The 22,110-nt window shown below is 39.1% G+C and overlaps 1 protein-coding gene and 1 pseudogene across 1 annotated transcript in view; one reads left to right on the top strand and one right to left on the bottom strand.

The window, feature by feature from the left end:
• The window catches only part of PRIM2 (DNA primase subunit 2), a 275,478-nt gene that overhangs the window by 119,214 nt on the left and 134,154 nt on the right, over positions 1-22,110 (bottom strand). The gene's annotated exons all lie outside the window — the stretch shown is intronic.
• On the top strand, positions 16,164-18,452 carry LOC102439980 (annotated as a pseudogene).

Here is a 22,110-nt window from a genome sequence, read left to right as displayed (position 1 = left end):
CCCTCTGTGCCTGCTGCCGCCACTCAGTAGTGCTGCCGCGGAGTCGGGAGAGGCTCCCACCATCGCAGCTGCACTCACCAGCCATGAGCCTGGCTTCTGGCTGAGTGGCACTCCCCCTGTGGGAGCGTACTGACCAGGGAGCAGCTCCTGTGTTGAGCGTCTGCCCCCTGGTGGTCAGTGTGCATCATAGTGACTGGGTGACCAGTCGTTCCGTCATAAAGGTCGCTTAGGCTTTTATATATGTAGACTAGAGGCCTGGTTCACAAAAACTCGTGCACTATGGGGGGGGTCCCTCAGCCCAGCCTGCACCCTCTCGCAGTCCGGGACCCCTCGGGGAATGTCCACCTGCCAGCTTAGGCCCACTCCCCAGGGAATCAGGCTTAAGCTGGCAGTCAGACATCCCTCTGGCAGCCCAGGAGCCCTCGGGGGATGTCTGACTGCGACTTAGGGGAGTGGGCCTAAGCCACAGTCGGACATCCTTAGCGCTGCCGACGAGGTGGGAGAGGCTCCTGCCACCACCACCATGCTCGCAGCTGTCAGCCCGGCTTGTGGCTGAGCGGAGCTCCCCCTGTGGGAGCACACTGACCATCAGGGGGCAGCTCCTGCATTGAGTGTCTGGCCCCTGGTGGTCAGTGCGCATCATAGCGACCCGTTATTCCTGGTTGTTCCCATTAGAGTCAATTTGCATATTACCCTTTTATTATATAAAATATGTAGCACACTGCATTAACTAATGCAAGGTTTGTTCCGTATAACAGATTACTAATTCTTAAACAAATCTCATCTTAAAGATTAGTATCATTGGTGAATCATGCAGTTCGCCATATATTTGGGGGAAAATAATAATGCATTTTGCCAACTAATGATTCTCCTTTTATTGCCAATAGATTTAAAAGCACATAAAAACAAGATCTGGGAGGGTCTGGGCCAACCCTGTCGTATTACCCTGAGGAAACTGGGTTCTTCAGATCATGAGCAGCTACTGCAGCCACTGAGACCGGGCCCCACAGCACAGGGCACTTTGCAGGGCAGCAATGCAGCTGTCCGCATATGCACCAGGCAAAGGCCTTTGCTTCATCGCAGCAAGCTTCTGTCTCCTCTTAGTCCTTTCACTTTTCACACAGGGCAGTGCCCTTCAAGAGTCACAAACCCTTGGACTTTGTTTTAAAGATTTCCAAATTTCTGCATTGAAGGTTCCTGCACACCATTTGGGATTTGACTCAAATGGAACCTCTTTCCCAGGCCTTCCCTGGCCACCTCGCTGCAGGTATTCTGTTGCAGGTACCTCACATTTATCATGATCTGAAATTACTTATTAGATTGCTCACTTCTGTCTTTCTCTCCCCACGAGAATATAAAGCCATTCAGGGAAGGAACCTTTTCTGCCTCGCCCACCACTTTCCCCCCACATGCTGGCAAGAACAGTAGCGGTAGGCACTCAATAAATATTGTAGGGTGAATAAAAGGTTCACCTCTCTCAAATATTTCCAACAGAAGTATGAGTTTAGAAAAATCTGCCCTAGACACTGACCCTTTTGGTCCTGCATTTCTAAAGTTTTCATAAGTGAACATGACCTAAGAACTACAGGGCACACACATTTCTCTTTCCACTTCTAGCAGATGGAGTATCTGAAGTCCTCCCTTTACAAGGAGGCCAAATGCTCTACCACTCAATGCAGTTTAAACTATGGCTCCCTGGTTCAAAGGAAACAAGTAGCTCAAAACAGTCAGAAACCCAAATGATGCATATGCTATAACAGGCCCTACCAAAAAAGTAATCATGACATAGTTCCTTCTAATCTATGTCTTTCTGCTTTTTGTGCATGTTTTTGGTCATTAAATGATAGCTATAAATAAAGCAGAAATGTCAGCTAAATATATATTTTTCTAACATTACTGAAACCTTAACATGTGCAAAGTTCAAAGTCTTTTACAGTGAACATCCTTTAAAAAAAACACACAATTTAACCTGGCAGGACTGAAACTGCCTCAAAAATTTATAGGAAGGGAATAAGGAACAGACAGTGGAAATGTGACTATTCAAATAAGACTCACTTAGACAGATGTAAAGAAACATTTATATAACAATAAAAAAATTAAAGTGCTGTGTTAAACACTTTTCAAGATACTATTGTTAAATAAATGGGTTGTTGTTTCTGGCAGGGAAGTTATTTTGAAAGGGAATCCAAAACATTTGTCTCAAAACACTCCAACCCCTAAAGGACATAAAGTTTCAAGAACACTGAAATCCAAATATCAATTAGAAGATTAATTTATTCAAGAATGGTAAAACCTGGATATAAAGCATGCTTGGTGCTCATATCTTCTTAAGAGCAAGGCAAGCACAGAAGATAATTTATCCTTAGACTTTTTACTTAAATTCAATCATCAAGGAAAAAGTAGTTTTCAGAATTATGATCCTGCAGGTATGGGTGTTTGTTATATTCTTTTGCATACATTTGTGTTTGAAATAGTTCAAGAGAGGGAGGGAGGGCAGGAGGGCTGGCTGACTGATTTTTCTAGCGACATGAAGAATGGGTTGGAGGAGAGTGATCCAGCGATCCAAAATAAAGAACCAAATTGTGGCAGAGGCAGTAGCAACAGAAAAGAAGACATGACTAAGAAATATGAAGAACCCTGGCCAGTGTGACTCAGTTGGTTGAGTGTTGTCCTATACACGTACAGGTTGCCAATTCAATTCCTGGTGAGGGCACTAGCCCAGGGTTGTGGGCTCAATCCCCAGTAGGGGTATGCAGAAGGAAGCTGATTGATGTTTCTCTCTCTCTCTCCCTCTCCCTACCTCTCTCTAAAATCAATAAAAACATATTTTAAAAAAATAGAAATATGAAGAGGGTATACTCTACATGGCTTCATGTCTAAAACAGAAGGAGAATAAGAGAGGACATCCAGGTGGGTAGGTAGTTGTTTCTATTAACTGCAATACAGCAGCTACAGGAAGAGGAGGTTGGGGAGATGAAAGAAAATTATTAGTTTTAAGCATGCTGAATTTGAGGTGTTTTTCAATATCCAAAAGGCACATGAATATTTATGGTTGTAAAGAAAAGGAGAGGCTATGGAGTTATAGATTTATAGTTAACTGTTATCAGCAAAGAAGTGGCAGGTAAAGCCATGGAATGGCTAAAAATTCCCAGGACTTATGCAGAAAGCAGGGATGTCCAATTGTTATTCACTAGTAGTAGCTGACTAGGGCACTGTGTTGTAGGTTCGTTCCCAGCCACATCTGGGAAGGAGCAGGACTGATTACCAACATGCTCTGAATATGGATTGGGTGATTAGAGATATCTGCCAGATGTGTGCTATCCTTACTGGGAATCTATAATAATAAAAGCATAATATGCTAATTAGACTGGACAGCCGAACGACCTTCCAGACGACCTTCCGGACGAAGCCGGGGCTGCGAGGGCCAAGGCAAGCTGCCACAGCTGCGAGGGCCAAGACCCTTGCATGAATTTCGTGCATCGGGCCTCTAGTCTACATATATGAAAGCCTAATATGCTAATTGTCTCTCTGACCGTTCGACCAGTCGCTATGATGCACACTGACCACCAGGGGGCAGACGCTCCCACCAGTAGGTTAGCTTGCTGCTGGGGTCCAGCTGATCAGGCCTGGCCCCGATCATGCTCTGGTAGGGTCCCTCGGACTCTAGTGAGATCATAAAAAGAAATAAAGAATTTAGCCAACAGACTTAAAAGTTTTATAACGCTGATTGTAAGCAACCACAGGTTTATGAGAAAGAGAGAGAGAGAGAGAATACAACCAATAGCTCCTTTAATTTAACTATTGTTGCACACCTAGAATGAATGAATTTCACTTTGGGGGGTGGGGGAGGTTATTCCCTGAGGAAAGCATTCTGTCTCCAGCTATGAAGCTGACTGATGCTCTTAAAATCCTAAAGGAGATTGTGCTGCCAACCCGTTGCTATTTTGAAGCAGAATTTTTTTCAAGGGGCCCATAGGGAAAGAAATTTTTTTCATGGTTTTCTTCTTCACATGATGGGTATGAAGTGAGGAAACAGGAATACACAAGGAGGTAGCTACATAAATAAATACGGTAAATGGTCCTTAAAGAGTCAACATTTGGAAAACAAACGTGACTCGATCAGTTGAAAATGAAGAACTAGAGGATGGCTTCATTTTAAAAGAATAAATCCCTTCTCTCTGTACTACTCACCCAACACGGGCTAAATTAAAACACATAAAAATGACAGGAGAACAATGCTCACTTGGAAAATATTGCTCAATTCTGTTCTCTGGTGTTTTTACCCTCTACCAGTCACTTCAGTTTCCTTACAAAACTCAAGATAAACTACAATATGCACGAATACCAGAGTTGTACCTTAAAAGAAATCCAAGGTGGGTAATCAGCACAAGTTAAACCTTTCTTTTCACACAATCTTGATCTCCTCGAGACACAAGACGTGCTCTCTTCCAGTGAGAGCAGGGTAGTGCCACTTAGGTACACTTACAAATGACAGACCAAATTTAGGTGGGTTTTGTTCAGGTTTTTTTTTTTTATTTCTAATAGATTTACTTTTTAGAGCCGTTTTAGGTTCACAGCATAATTGTGATTAAGATACAGAGATTTCCCATATACCTTCTGCCATATACATGCACAGCCTCCTCCATTATTGACATCCCCTGTGAAAGTGGTACATTTATTATAATTGATGAATCTACACTGACACGTCATTATCACCCAAAGCCCATAGTTTACATTAGGGTTCACTCTTGGTGTTGTATGTCCTATGAGTTTGGACAAATGTATAATGACATGTATCCACCATTATAGTATTGTACAGAATAGTTTCACTGTCCTAAAACTCCTCTACCCATTCACTCCTTCCTCCCCCGCAATTCCTGGCCACCACTGATCTTTCGCCTTTTCTAAAAGGTCACATGGTTGGAATGATACAGTATGTACGCTTTCAGATTGGCTTCTTTAACTTGGCACTATGCATTTATGGTTCTTCCATGTCTTTTCATGATTTGACAGCTCATTTCTTTTTAGCATTCCATCATCTGGAGGTACCACAGTTTATTTATCCATTCACCACCGAAGTACATCTCTGATGCTAACAAGTATGGGCAGTTATAAATAAAGCTGCTATAAATATACGTGTGCAGGTTTTTGTGTGGCCACGAGTTCCCAACAGGTGTCTTTTTAAATGAAAAACAAATAGAGAATGCTTTTCAAAATGTCTTTACATTCTCCTCCTTTCAAATGCTTCATTTTACTGATTTCATATTTAACTGTATTTTTTTATGGTTTTACTGTTTCTATTGATTTCAGAGAGAGGAAGGGAGAAGGAGAGAGGGACAGAAATATCAATGATGAAAGAGAATCATTAATTGGCCACCTCCTGTATGCCCCCCAAGGGGGATTGAACCTGCTACCCAGACATGTGCCCCAACCAGGAATCAAACCCTGCTCTTCTGGTTCCTGGGTCCACACTCAACCATTGAGCCACACTAGCCAGGCTTAACCTGTTAATACAAAAAAACACATTAGGGTATATAGATCATAAGAAATGACAGGATGCTTTCAGGGAAAATTGTTTTTTCTTTTAATAAGTATGATGCAGAAATAACATTCAATAAACTTTTCTAAATAGGAGTAAAAAAAGGTTGAAATGGCTCCTACTGCACCTTATAAATCACCAAGATACCAACTCAAAATCTAGAATACCAACCCTTTTCTAACGCTTTTCTACTGAGTTGAAGATGCACAGATTATACTTATGCATATATTCTAAGAGACACACAATTTATAGGTCCAAAAAATAATTTGTGAAATCAAAAGGCAACAATTTAAACAGAGACCACACAGAAAAAAAAGATACAGCTATAGAGAGAACAGGTTGCTCTACAGAACTATCACTTTTATTACTGGGACCAGGACAGATGTCAAGTAAAATTAACTTTTACAAGCAGCTGCTCTTTTAATTTCATTGATTTTAACGACGGAAAATCCTGTGTCTTTTGAACTACATTTTCTTATAAGAGCAATGGATCCCAATTACAAATCCCAAACTGTGAGGCTCCACATTATCTTCCATCTTGCTCCTGGAACCAAAGTTGCTTCCCGGTTTCATGTTCTCTGGAGGCTGACTGGGACGCGGTTGGCCACTAATCCTAACAGGCTCCTGCTCAGACGCCCAAAGCATTTCCCAGTGTTCACAGGGCTCTGACACACATTATCTCACTGATCTTCACGACAGTGGTGGTTTCATCCGCACGATGCTCCAGTACATGGGCATTTCTCTATCAGCTGGCCACAAACACAATTTTCAATATGTGGGCTCTAAAAGCCAACCAACGACCTTGTCAAGCAAAACGCATAGATTCCATTTGAGCTCTAAACATGCCCAAGTAGTTTAATTTCCAAAGAATATTAAACAGTGCAGACTTAACAAGATATTTCCAGTTCAGGGGGCTGGATGATATGAAGAACTGGGAGAGTAAACCTGGGAATAGTGCAAGCAGACATCCCAGTGCTGATTTTTGATCATGAAACCGATGGTGTGAAAAGAAGCTTGTTATTCAAAGGCTAACCTAAGCGCCTTACTGACACTCTGTATCATTTAGAAATGTAAAACAATTGCTTGAGCAAGAAAAAAGATACTAAGAAATGTGCATAATAAATACACATGAATCGCTGAATTTTCTCCCTTAGAGTAAAACACCTATAAAATCATTTTACCTCTAGAATGCCTGCTAATTTTGGTTCAAAATTCTTAAGCCACTACAGCAAGTAATTTTATAATTAGACTTCCCATAAGCAAAGCAAAGATCTGGCAAGTACAATGCAATATGTTTTGTCTTTCATGTTGGCACCCAAGAGATTAAATCGTCAATGATTTGTTTGTCCTCTTAAAGGATTGCTCTTGTGGAGTAGAAATAAGAGCAGCAGCAACACAGCTGGCATTCCTCATCTTTTTACTACATGCAGGGTATTCTACTGGGAGTTCTATATGGACTAATCCTCACAACATCCCTAAAAGTGATATTATCTCTGAGGCACCCCAGGGCTTCGCACACTGTTCATTCAGCCAAATCTATCTGGAACACCCACATAGAGTGAATAGGTAACCTTTTATGCCCTAAGCACCTAGTTCTTTTAGCCTCAGGAAATTATGTTTAAAATGTATCCAAAATGTGCATTTCATTCTACAACATGTTCTTCTTGGTCTTACTAACAAGATGTTTAATTATTTTACCATTGCCATTATTGTCCTATATGTACTTTATTACACCCTAGTACACCTAGTCCCATATATTTTGGCCATATGATAGCTTTAGAAAACATGTTAGCACATCTTTACTCCGTAAAGTTTCTCTGAAGTCTCTATATACATTGGGTGTTGGGGAGCTGGTTGAGATGGTTCTGAGTCTTGCCAGATTTCACGGGCCATGTCCTGTGACCCTCACAATTACAGACAGAATACAACTCCCATTTGTTTCAGTCATAATCTTCATATGCGAAGACTCTAAAACTCATTTACTTTCCTGGATGTTTCACTCACTTAATAAATTTGTGAGGCAATAACTGAAGTTCTAGCGTTCCTTATTCATTATCATATTTTCACTTATCATGTTTGTCTTCCAAAACACCTGTATCATATTTACCTAAGTTTACATTTGTCAATTTCCTATTTAATGTAAGAAATACTCTTATCTGGGTTTTCCAGAACCCAACTGTTCTTTCACTGTTTGTTGTAAGCATGAATCTTGAACAAAATCTTATTATGTGGAAGTTTCTCATAAAGCTTCCTAAATATGCACATAAATTCCACTCTGTGCACGGGAGTTGCCACCTGTATCGATAGGCTTCCAGGAAATGTTTAAAGGACTGCCCAGGCAGACTAGTGGCTTTCGCAGTGCAGGTTATTTATCTTCTTTAAGTAGCATCATCCAAAAGTCTTCAACTTCCTGCTGAGTCTATTTCCTATTATAAATGTCAGACATAAACCTCTCATTACAGTGGCGATCTTATCTCCTTTCTAAATATTACCAACTGGTGTACCACTTCCAATGCTGGAAACTAAATTCAATATAATCTATTCTACACTACACTTACACACTTAAAATCTGTTTATTAAATAAGCTGAAATTCGCATCAAAGAATTCACAATTATATTTAATTACCGAAGTGAAGAGACACAAAAGATCTGTGTGGATGAGTTCATACTTTCATTTTTTTTTTACAAGAACTCTTTTTCCCTTGATTGGGACTTGGAAGTGTAGAGCAATGGGGAGCGGAGTGAAGGGTGAATAGGATTCTTACTAAAGCGTCTGTGACAGTGATCTGCTGTGTGACAAAACAAGCTGTCCTTGGGGATGCCCTTGCAGAACCGGAGGGCCCTTGGTGATCAGAAACAACTGATCAACAAGGACATATAGAGACTTCCATTTCCCTCCACAGGGAAATGCAGCCACTGAACTTCAAACCACTGATCCAGATTTATCATTCAAGGAAGGCGGCCCCAGATGGCTAACAACATACCTCTAATGGTTATGCTAACAGATGCTGCAGAAAGTATTCATTTGCTTCCTGCCTTTCCTTGCCTCTGTGACTTAATTTTCCCTGCTGTCTCAGAGCACCTTGATTTCTTCCTTGGCAGAGACCCTTCGTAGATGTAGAATATGCTTTTAGTTAAGTGTAAAATGGCTCAATGCGCCTCCACATTTCACAGTCTATGTCTCTAACCTGAAATAATCAGACAGTATACTATTTTTAGGTTCAATTAAGTTTAGTTGAAATTTAAGCAATCTTCTCTGTTCATGAAGTAGTCCTACAGTTTTCCTTTAAAAATATAGACTATTATATAACTTTGTTCCTCCACTAAAGAATTTTTATATTTAAGCTTCTAAAAGAAGCTTCCTACAATATTTGACCAGCTTTCAGTTACACGCAGAGAAGCTTGTTCTGCCTGCTCAAAGTAGAGCCTTGTGATTAATTATAAAACATCTGAATGTATTTAAAACAAATCAGAACTGACAATAATAAATAATTTCCATTACTAGGACATAAAACCCAACCATTCATTAACAACCGTTCATTATGAAAAGGAAACAGAGAAGTAAAATATCTTTGCTGTGACAGGAACATTTAAACAACACTGGACTTTTCATTGCACATTCTAACATCAGATAAGATGCATTTTCCAAAAGGTTTTACTGCATCATAAATTTAGAGATAAAACTCATTTAAGACAACTAAAGAAATATGCAGAAAAATAAAATTAATGTATTTTTAAATATTTCAACAAACACAGCAGGGTTCCCACAAAGCCTCTTCTTTTCTTTCTTGCCTTTTTTTCCGCCCAAATTAGAAATTAGCATAAGTAGTTCCCTGGATCCCTGCTGTCTTCTCATTTCCAAACTTATGGACATTTCTCTTATTTTTATTGAATTTATTGGGGTGACACTGGTGAACAAAATTATACAGGTTTCAGATGCGCTATTCCACAACATATCATCTGTATACTGCATTGTGTGTTCACCACCCCAAGTCGTCTCCTTCCATCACCATTTATCCTCCCTAAACCCTCCTCCACCTCTCCTCACTTCTCACCCCCTGGCAATCATAATAAACTCATGGAGGTTTCAAATAACATACAATCCCCTTAAGAACACAGACTCAAGTTTCTGAATTTATTAACATAAAGGAATAAATCTGTTCATTGTTCATTTAGATGACCTTAGAAGTTAAAATTGCATGCAAAGTTCTATTTTCCTGAGAAAAATAGATACTTTTCTTATTCCTTATATCCTTCAGGTTATGGCCTTTTCTATTATTTTTAAAGTTGCCAAGCATGTCAAACATGCGGCCCGTCGGTCGCAAGTTTAACATGCCTGTAATGTAGACAATAACTAAATTCTATGGTAAAGAAGCGATAGTGGTCTGAAAGAATCCTTCCTTGCTTAGCTGGAAAGATTTTTAGAAAATAATGTGGCTATGATTATTATTATAATAACAATTGCCTATTGTTTTGACTGCCTGAAATTAGGAGCTGCCACTTTAGTGAGGGGATGGACCCTAGCTGACACTTTCCTGCAAGCTGCACCACTGTGACATAATACTAAGTGCACCTAGCCCATCTGGCTCAAAGTACTAAGGTATGAAATCAAGAGAGGGGCCAGCTGGTGTGGTTGACCATTGACCTATGAACCAGGAGATCACCATTCAATTCCTAGTTATGGCACATGCCAGGGTTGCAGGCTCCAACCCCAGTGTGGGGCCTGCAGGAGGCAGCCAATCAATGATTCTCATCATTATGTCTGTCTCTCTCTCTCTCTCTCTCTCTCTCTCTCTCTCTCTCTCTCTCTCCCTCTTCCTTCCTCTCTCTGAAATCAATAAAAACATATATTTTTTTAAAAGAGAGAGGGGGGTAAAGCAAGCCTGTCAAAGACAGTTCCTAAGAGTAACCATTTTAGCCCTAACTGGTTTGGCTCAGTGGATAGAGCGTCGGCCTGTGGACCAAGAGGTCCCAGGTTCGATTCCGGTCAAGGGCATGTACCTTGGTTGCGGGCACATCCCCAGTAGGAGGTGTGCAGGAAGCAGCTGATTGATGTTTCTCTCTCATCGATGTTTCTAACTCTCTATCCCTCTCCTTCCTCTCTGTAAAAAATAATATTTTTTTTTAAAAAGAGTAACCATTTTAGCAAATCATATTTGTAAAACATCCTTTGATATCAGAACAGTTAGTTGAGCCTTTTAAAAGACCTTGATACACATGTGACTGATTGCTTTCTAATGACATTATTTCTTCCTTTCTGGCACAATCGAGTTGGTAGTGTTTGATGGATAACCAGACAAGCAAAGGACAAGTCTGAGTAATAGCCATCCTTTATATCTGACATCTCCCTATTTTAGAAAAAAGGGAAAAGGAACAAAAACCCTTTTCTATTAGTTAGGCAGTGTGAGTTCCAAAAGATCTCACTGCACACAGAAAGGCCCAAATCAGTATTATTTTGAAGCAACCAATCTTTAAATAAAAATTTTGTTGCAACTAAAGAATCGTCAACAGTTATAAAATTGGGAAGAGAGAGAGATCTGTATCGGAGTTAAAGTTTGCTTTCCCTAATAAAACGTTTGCTCACATGACCACAGGATGTCCCAAAGCACAGTACACCAAATGCAAAGCTTGGCTTTTCCTGCTCTGCCCTTCTGCCTGCCTTATACTCGCCCCTCAGTTTGCTCCTTTCAATCAGATGTAAATGAATGCCAGCAGGAACTACCAGTAAAATCAGTCCTACCAAGATGCTTCAACAGTGTTGGCATGTGAACTATCAAACAGTTGACAGAATTTTAAAGTCAAGTACTGAAAAACACACAGGTTTGGCCTAAATCTCTACTGAGTTTTTTTAAAGTGACATTAACATTACTTAAAAGTACTCAGCAGACTTTTTTCATTAAAGATACATCACAGCAAAAGTATGGGCAACTAAGGACTTAAGGGAACTGGACATTTGCAACAGCAGCCTGTGACTTTTCCCGTGCTCGCTGGCAGTCAAAGAAAGAATTTTTGGCCCTGTGGTGGGAAAGAACAGAGCTGCAACTCACTAATGTGGGCAGAAAAAGATCTGGAAGGAAAGATCAGAAATTCCGTTTTGTCCAGGTTAAATCTGAATTGCCTTTTAAAAATCCAGGAAGAACTATATGTACTGAAGAAATAAAACTATAAAATCAGCCAATCTCAGAACATTCTGTAGATTTACGTGTTTAACATTAGTTCTACCCTGAAAACGATAGCAATCAAATAATGTCTTACACTCTTTTCATGATTAGCTACAACTAATAGATAGAAGTACCAGTTGCTACAGGACCACTCATTCCTAAGGTCCCTGAATTCAAGAAGATCCCTTCTTACAAGAAACTCTTTAGCCACCCAACACTTCTCAGAATACTGAACCATTATTTATTTGCTTTAGAGCTGCACTCACAGTGCGTTGGCTACTAGCCGCTTGTGGTACTGAGTTCTTGGAACTTGGCTAGTCCAAATGGAGATGTGCTGGAAAATACACACCAAATTTCAGAGACTTCGTATGCAGAAAGGAATGTAAAATATCTCATTTAAAATTATGTATACTGATTACATGTTTGACTGATAATATTTAGTGTGTATTGGGTAAATAAAATACAGTAAAATTAATTTCATCCTTATAAAACATTTTAAATGTGAATATAGACATTTTTAAATTACATGTGTAACATATTTTTACTGGACAGAGAATTTCTGAACGAAAGATGAATATGGTTTCTTTTCTGGTACATAAGCAGTGTTATCATGCTATTTAAATAACTGAAAATCCAGGAGCATGAAGAAGAGCAACTGAAAATCACTTGTGTCATATATAATTACTAGAAGTAGAAAATTATCCATTTTACATCTATGGCTACAAAAACACATTTCTAAAAAGTATATGCTCCAATATGAGGTCAAGTAGAACTAAAAAAATAAAATAAGAAAATAAGGAGAGATGTATCCCTTTAATAAAAATGATAACAACTTTTCCCATTTATATAAAATCATAAAATTATATATTGTGATCAGCCACTCTAAATTTTTTTCAAGCAGGACGTTTATAAAAGCAAGTATGTTCCTTATTCCATGGAGAAATACTTTAGTAAATACAATGTGATTTAATAAATTTATTTGTCAAGGTTTGAATTATATATTATACAGATGATTTCCCTAACCTTAAGAATATGCAGAATAACTGAGAACCTCAGGGTTGAAAAGATAACTTAGTCTGATTTATGTTCATTTATGGATAATCTATTCTTGTGTTCCAAAACTTTTTAGATTTCTTTGGCTATGATATTCTTCAATTTCACTACCAAGATGTAGGTTTTCGTATCTTTCCTCCTTGGTATTCTATTAGCCCTTTCGATCTGTAGTCGTTGCTCTTTCTTAATTTTAAGTAATTTATCATCATTATTTCTTTCAATATTTTTCTCTCCTCCAATTTCTTTTCTCCCTTCTGGGAATCCTACTATTCTAATGTCAGCACTAATATCTCTCTCCATCATCTCTCTTAGCCTTCTTGATATTTCTTATCTCTGCTTTTCCTCTGCCTTCAGAATTCTACATCATCTTCAAGTTCATCAACTTATTTTTCTCTTGTATCCATCCTATTTATCTGATTTATTCAGTTCTTTACTTCAGCTACATTTGTCTATCTAATATTTCCGTTTTGTTCTTTTTCACTTCTTCCTTCTTAATACTACTACTATCCTCCTTTATCACAGAATATATATAATTATGTTTATTTTAAATTACTGATCCCTCTGTTCTCATAACTCTGCTTCATGAGGTATATACTATTCAGTTTATCCCTTTATGCTTTCAATAGTGGTTGTACTCTTCATGCATTCAATTATTTTGGCCTAGGTGACCATATTCACCAAAGGATATGAGCTAACAGATCTGGAAACCTGTGTGAAAAATGGCCAAAACCCAAGTCCTACTATTATCCCTACTGATATATTTGAGAAAGATGGAGGGGATGAGCCAGGGCGCCAAATAACCACTCTTGACCACTTCTTTTGCTGTGTGCCACCTGGCAACTCCTTTTAGCCCTTAATCTCTTAAAGCGGCAGCAGTGGGGGAAGGCATTTCTGTGAAGTATGATCTGCGAGCCCTGGGAGAAAAAAGCCTGGTCTGCTGGTTAACATGTGCCAGTTCTCAGCTCACACCCCAGCAGGGCTGTCACACCGCCCTAAATGCACCCTATTGACATCAATTTCTGTAACAGAGGGGCAGCAATGATCATTTCAAGGCAACTGGAGAAAATCAGGTCAACACAAAACTTAAAAGGAAAGAAACTTAAACTAATGTATGATCTGATTCCTCAGGCAACCCCGTGCCATAGGCTAGACTACCCACACACCTACACCACCTCTCAACCACCTTGGTCACCCCTGGGGTTCTTTACAGTTACTTTGGTTGTTTCCTCTGGTCCATGCTTTCCTCTTTCCTCTCCATGGTTAGCTTTGGAGAAAAGAGCCAACAGTCCCCATTAACTATATTCACACAATTCCAGATCACTTAGCAAAGGAATGAGATCCCTGTGCTATAGCTTAGGAAGCTGGTAAAACATGAGAAAATCCTGTAAGGATTCATAGACAACACTAAGTGTAAATAATCTAGCACTTTATAAGTACCACATGTACACTTAAAAACACAAACAAACTTGTACTCCAATTGTCAGACTAATACCAACAATTAAAAATATTTCCTAAAATAGAGCCGAACTCCTAACCTGAGATATTTCTGGTACAACATACACTGAGTGGCCAGATTATTATGACCACCTGACGTTTGTAGGCAAAATAGCTATAATTTCGCACTAAAGTTGCTAGAGCGCCAGACCATTATAAATTGGGAAGCAGGTTGTTTACCATGACAGTAGAAGTGATTTTCTTCTGAAGATATGGGTAAACAACGCGATTTAACAGCCTTTGAACGAGGGAGATTTTATATATATATATACACATACACTGAGTGGCCAGATTATTATGACCACCTGACGTTTGTAGGCAAATTAGCCGTACACGGCATTGTATGGGATATGGAAGCCGAAGGCCTGTTCAAACACCTTTGCTGTCTGCAGTTACTAAGATAACATGTCTCCAATTTGCACAGGAACACAAGGATTGGACAGTCGAGCATTGGAAAAAAGTCATGTGGTCCGATGAATCATGTTTCCAGTTGCATCATGAAGATAGCAGAGTGAGAATTTGGGGGAAACAGCATGAAAGCATGCACCCCACATGCATGAGTACAACCCTTCAAGCTGGTCGGGGCAGTGTTATGGTTTGGGGCATGTTTTCCTGGCATGATTTGGGCCCTTTAATTCGTGTGGAACGTCTGAATAACACAACATACCTAAGTATCGTTGCTGATCAAGTTCATCCTATCATGTTGATGGCGTATCCCAATGGAGATGGCTTCTTCCAACAAGACAATGCGCCATGCCATGGTGCTCGTATTGTGCAGGAGTGCTTTCAAGAACATGAGGGAGACTCTACCTTGCTTAGGTGGCCCCCACAATCACCAGATCTCAATCCAATTGAGCATTTGTGGGACGAAGTTAAAAGAGCCATCAGGCAGCTGGTTTCACAACCATCAAATCTCACAGAACTGGACAGTGCTATTCATCAGGCATGGTGTCAGATTCCTCACATCACCTTTCAACATCTCGTGGAGTCAATGCCAAGAAGAATCGCCACAGTATTGAAGGCAAAAGGTGGCCCAACGAAGTACTGATGGGGTGGTCATAATAATCTGGCCGCTCAGTATAAGTATTGGGAGAGGCAGTCATGTGCGGCATTAGAAAAGGGTTGGGGCCCAGATTTTCTTACAAAGAGGTAAAGCGCTCTTACACCCTGTACTGGTCATATCTCTTTGTTTGGGAATATCTTTACGTGTTCTAGGTTTGACCTTTGTCGTTCTACTTAAGCCTCTGTGTCATGTGGCACCTGGCCAAGCCCACTGCTCTCTCTGTTCTGGGCAGGGAGGGAATGGGCTCCTTCACCTGCAGCACAGAGGGCGTCTGCAGACCATCCCCCTGTGGCATTGTCTAGCCACAGGGAACCACGTTCTTGGCTGAAGTTGACCTTGTTCTGCCTCTTCTCTATGTGAGGAGAGCACTGTTCCATCTAGTGTCTGTGTGTGAGTCATGCCTTTCCTGGTGACTTGGATACCTACAATCCACACCATGGCGGTAGGCATTGTCATGCCCTAGGCCAGTGATGATGGCGAACCATTTGAGCTCGGCGTGTCAGCATTTTGAAAAACCCTAACTTAACTCTGGTGCCGTGTCACATATAGAAATTTTTTGATATTTGCAACCATAGTAAAACAAAGGCTTATATTTTTGATATTTATTTTATATATTTAAATGCCATTTAACAAAGAAAAATCAACCAAAAAAATGAGTTCGCGTGTCACCTCTGACACGTGTGTCATAGGTTTGCCATCACTGCCTACGCTATGCTCCAGAGTGGGACTCCTCCTCTGGAGGAGCAACAGGTGTCACTTGCTCAACAAATACAAAAACATTCTCAGGGGCAGAGCAACTGGCTTGGCTGAGGAGAGCTCACAGGCTCTGAGGTGCAGGGGTTCAATTAAGAAGATGTCAGCTTTTACTCCAAGGAAAAGGAAGTAGCATTCTTTGAACTGTGACAACCTATTATCTGATTCCATCAAAGAAATTAATTTTGGACTTTACTGAAAATATATTTTCATCACCTAATAAAAAACACATTTGCCAAGGTAATGATGAAAAGAAAATGTGCGTTGCTCTCAACAAGGTCATTTCAAGTCTGCTCAAAACAACTACAAAAGATGGATTAGCATCTGCAAATCAAGGTCCACCTTTTAAATCTTGTGTGTCTACTATATCCTTTTATAACAAAAATAAGTGTTACCCTCAATCCATTAGAGAGAAAGATGATAAGTAGAGTAGACCCATTTGTCTAAAAACTAATAATGAAGATACCTCTTTTCCCCGTGTGACAGAAAAAAATTCAGGAAAAACCAATCTGCTCCAAGAAGATGAAGAAAAAACCACAGAAGAGTTTAACTGCTAAATGTCAATCAAGTTGATAAGTGCAGCAAGCCTGTATCAAAGAATTCTAAAAATTCCAAGCAAAATCAAGTGGCCTGCAAACCAACTGCAGAGGAAGAAAATAGTTGTTATTCAGCTGAAAATAATTTAAATGCTCCTTGAGTTCTAAGCCAAAAAGTCAAACCACAAGTAACACTGCAGGGTGGAGCAGCATTTTTTTGTTAGGAAAAAAATCCTCTCTTAGAAAATTGTCTCTGGAAAATAAGCCATTACTGGGACTCACTCAAGAGAATAAATCAGAAGTGATTAAAGATTCTGATGTAGAGACTGTCAATGAAAGAAAAAGTTTTGAGACAAGGCAAGTTCAAAGTGCTTGTTGCTAGAAAATGAACTGAACATTGAGCTGCTGGGTATAAGAAGCAAAAATGGCCGAAACCGGTTTGGCTCAGTGGATAGAGCGTCGGCCTGCGGACTGAAAGGTCCCAGGTTCGATTCCGGTCAAGGGCATGTACCTGGGTTGCGGGCACATCCCCAGTAGGAGATGTGCAGGAGGCAGCTGATCGATGTTTCTCTCTCATCGATGTTTCTAACTCTCTATCTCTCTCCCTTCCTCTCTGTAAAAAATCAATAAAATATATTTTAAAAAAAAAGCAAAAATGAAGAGAAATTAATAAAGAATTCATCAAGTGGAGTAGTTTCATCCAGGGAGCATAAACCTGAAGAAAATACGTGTTTTTCTTCAGAAGATTCTGACAGTGAAAACAAGGCAGTTTCTTCTGAGTCCACTGTCTATCCCATTTTCAGTGTGTCTTCAGTCAATACAAAAAGAACTCTAGTTGGAGAAGAGCCTTCTGTGGCATCCATCTACTAACTTTTTGAAACAGACGAATACACAGAAAAGTATTAATGCCAGAGATGTAAATCAAGAAACAAAAAAACAGCTCATCATTGACGCAGGTCAGAAACCTTTTGGATCCCATGTGTAAGCCTTGTGGCATGATCTATACTGCCTCCAACCCTGAAGATGAACTGAAGCATGTTCAGCATCACCACAGATTTCTGGAAGGAATTAAATACACAGGCTGGAAAAAAGAACGTGCTCAGCTGGCGTGGCTCAGTGGTTGAGCATCAACCTATGAACCAGGAGGTCATGGTTCGATTCCCAGTCAGGGCACATGTCCGGGTTGTGGGCTCGACCCCTAGTGGGAGGTGTGCAGAAGGCTGATCAATGATTCTCTCTTATCGCTGATGTTTCTCTCTCCCTCCCTCCCTCTTCCTTTCTCTCTGAAATCAATAAAATATATATTTTAAAAAATAAAGAATGTGTAGTAGCAGAGTTTGGGGATGGGAAAATTGTGTTGGTTCTTCCACATGATCCAAGTTATGCTATCAAAAAGGTAGAAGAAGTGCAAGAACTTGTTGATAATGAACTGGGCTTTCAGCAAGTTGTTCCCAGATGTCCAAACAAAACCAAAATATTTCTCTTTATATATGATGAAAAGAGAGTAGTTAGTTGGATGTTTAATTGCAGAGCCCATCCAACAGGCCTTCCATGTCCTGTCTGAACCAACTAGTCCAGAACTTCCAAGTTCTGAAGAATGTCATAGGGCTTGGCGATGTTCAAATGTACCAGTACCTGCAGTCTGTGGAGTAAGTAGAATCTGGGTCTTCAGATTTAAGAGAAGAAAGCGCATTACAAGACAACTGGTAGATACACTCAGGAATCACTTCATGTTTGGCTGTTTTCTCAGCACTAATGAAATAGCATTTTCTGACCCAACACCAGATGGCAAGTTATTCGCAGCCAAGTACTACAACACCTCTAATTTCCTTGTATACAATTTTAATAGTTAAAGCCAATTTCAACTATAGAATAGTTACTATATGAATGAGTTAAGACAGTTTCTTATCATATAATAACTACTTAGCAAATGTCAAAATAAAAATACTAAAACGCACCCACACACACAACCTGGCTGTTTAATTCTTTATGAATAGATTTGTTGAAAATTATGTGGAGATTCAAAGAAAGGAAAAACCTTTGGATGATGTATACTGACTAACACTCTGAATCCTTAATTATGAACTTTGCAGATATAACTGGAAAATTACTTGCCCCTTACATAGGAACACTGACATGTTTTTCACAGAAATGTGACCACTTACATTTTATTAAGCACTTTTGAACCAGGATTATCTCATGCTTACTCAGAAGCAAACAGGAAAATGTAAAGACAAATAATTTCGATGCCCAATTTTTAAAGGTAATTCCTGAATTCTGTACACAGAATTCTCACGTTATAGGTAACAGCTCAGTTGAAGATATTCAGAAGGTATTCTAAATTTCTAGTTTGTAATAGAGTAAGATGATAAAGAATAAGATTTACGTGTAGAACAGAATTCTATAGCTTAATGTTTTAATCTTTCTAAAAAATGTTTACTCAAAAGAAATTCTAACCAGATTTAATTAAAATTAAATTTAGTAATTGCACTACTGTCATTTAATTTTTGATGTATGAATATGTTAATTGCGCTACTTATCTTTGGCATACTTATTACTGTTAATTGAAATCATCAACAAAATGGATGCCCAATTAGGACTAGATGATTCATATTATTACATTTTAAAATTTTTACATATCTAAAATACATCTTACTTGTTCTGAGACATCTAACAAAATGTATAGTATCAGAACCAGGGTTAGTGAATAAATATATCTAGGTTGATGGGCCAGAGAACATGACATTATGTAGATACACCTAAACATTTTAATCTCTCTAAAAATCACAGTTTTCTAGTATAATTCTTGGATATTTTGAAAAGCAAAGAATTATTCAGATTGTTGTTTCTAAAAAACAATTAATTGCTATCTGGCAATAATAATCTAGGGCAGTAGTTTTCCAGGTTATAACTTTATGTAGAACATGTTCATTACATTCTTTTATTTGCCTGTAAGTTAACATGGTTCCAAAATTTAAAGGCTTGAGTTCCCGAAAGAATGTGGAAGTGTTAAAATGTGCATAATTATGCAAACATCTTATTTTCTGCGCTGCTGTTTTGTCTTAAATATTTTATTTTAAAATTTTTATTAACATTATTTGCTTGTTCAATGTCTTTGCGATGGATCAATTAAAATTCTTTTCAATATTTAAAAAAAAAACACATTCTCAGAATCACATATTTTTCAGTGAAATTCTGAGTGACCGCTAACCCTACTTTCTACTGTTGTTCTAATCCACCCCCACCCCCCTTTTCCACTGTTAAACCTGCACAGCTTTCAAACTGCCCTGTGTAAACTCTACAGTTTCCCCAGGAGCATGTTCCTGATTCACATTAGATTGCAGATGATGGGGGTGGTGTTGCTCAGGAAATGCTGCTGAGGCAGTAATCCTGGGAAATCTGACCTACGTACTGGGATTCCAACCAACACCACCAGCAAACACCACACCATTTGTGGCTGTCTGTTCCAGTGAAATTCTCCTTTCCAGCCACCTACAACACAAAACCAATATTGTGTATCATCTCACTGTAGCCAGAGCTACTTACTAGGATTTTAATATAAGACTGGAAGAGGAAGTGAGAAATCAGGCAGAAAGAACACAGTAATGAATGATGCCACCCTGAACTTGAAGTCAGACATGCCTGGATCCAAATCCTAATCCTTCCTAGCAATATGACCTTGAAATAAAGAGTTAATTCCTTTAGTGCTTCAAATTCCTCATCTGTAAAATGAGGGGACCCGTTCCTATTTTACATGCCTACTGTAAGAACTAAGAATAATAAATGAAACATACACATAATATGCCTTTACTTATTTATTCAGCAAATATGTGTTGTGCAAAAACAACGGGCTCTGTGCTAAGAGCTACTCGCTGTTGCTAGTACTAACCACTATTCAGCTAGCACCATCACCATTACTATTAGTTCTGTTAATTCAAACATCTTGACTAAGCTTTTCTCAGAATTCACAAGCTTACCCTTGAAGTAATTACCCTAAGAATACATTTACTGAATTCTCAAATTATGTCAATTCCCAGTGGATCCAATCTGCTTCTAAAAAAGTAAAATGAAACTATTACCACTATGTGGTTTTTAGTAAAATGTCTCCTCCACAAGTTAGTGAATGTGTTTACTTCTCATTATTTCTAAATATAGTGTTTGTTGTACCATAAAAATAATGACTTTAAGGTTCCAAATTTTATTGATCAATTATTCTCAGCTCCAACCATGATAGACATTGCTACATTTTAATCCAAAAGTAGACAATTCTTTACAAAATAATATATATACATTCATATATACAAACACCTTGGGACACAAGTTAGATATATGTCTTTTACACTAGTTTCCACCTTCTTGTCTGTCTTTACTACATGAATATTTTGTAGACACTGATTCAAAACCAAGTTGAGTGTTTGTTCCAATTAAAAGTTAATATTAAACAAGCTTATTAGAAGACATTTCTTTGTTGTAATTTTCTAGGGGAATAGTGATTTTTTAAATTGTTTTTCTAATGCAAAAATGTAAAATTCAAGGGCTCAATAAAAGCCACTACAAATAAACATTAAATGGATTTGTACTCAGCACACACATTTTTCTGAACTGCTTTTTTAAGGAATATGAATAAAAACCTTTATGCTTCACACTAGAAAAAAACAAATGTATGCTCTGAGGGAACACAAGATTATGGCTCCAGTAAGTTTTATAAAATAACTAACCACAGAAATATTTGCTGTGTGTCTACTCAATTTTGATCCATTTCTCCCAGACATCATTTCACAAGACCAAGTTGTTTCACAATAAATACTGGTCAATACTGGTTATCCAACTGTTTTCCAACATCTCATTTCTGATTTCTAGGTTTGTCATTTAATATGAAATATGGCAGTTGAGTTAGGAAGACAATAAACTGTTAGGAAGTTGAACATGGTGTGTATACTAGATGTATCAGGAATGTGTCTGCTCTGCCCAGTGCCCTCTGGAGGCTGAATCTACTGCCTCTGACCAATTAAGGTCTCTTGATCCTCTTCTTTCCCTAAAGACAACCTGTGTCTAAGAACATGAGGCTTCAGAGTCTGCTCTCTAAGGTCTTCCTGCCTCGTCTTATATACCTCCTGCCTACACTCCACTCTATCATGCCAGGGATCCTGCTAAATACAAACCTGCTCTGCTGTTCCCTTACACTTAAATCCTGTCAGTGAATCCTCACTGCTTTCAAGATAGAGTCTCAACCCTTCGCCTGTTCTACCTCCCTTTGCCTCATCTTCATTCAGTCCCATCCCTCACCCAAGCCTTCCTCCCCTTAGGCTAGATGCTCCAAAGCAGCTCTTCCCATTGACCCAGCAGTTCCAACACCTCTGCTCTTTGGAGTCCTCTTCTCCTTTTACACTCCTCATGTGTCTCTCTGGCAAACACCTATTCATCTTTTCCATTCCTTAAGGGCCTTCCTGGAAACCTCTATCTGTCCCACGCCTTAATCTTACAGCTGGTGACTCCCTCCTTGGTGTCTCT

Source organism: Myotis lucifugus, unplaced genomic scaffold, assembly GCF_000147115.1.
Source record: "Myotis lucifugus unplaced genomic scaffold, Myoluc2.0 scaffold_80, whole genome shotgun sequence".
Lineage (NCBI taxonomy): Eukaryota > Metazoa > Chordata > Mammalia > Chiroptera > Vespertilionidae > Myotis > Myotis lucifugus.
Note: the sequence above shows the minus strand (reverse complement) of the source record. Positions and strands in the feature narration are given on the sequence as shown.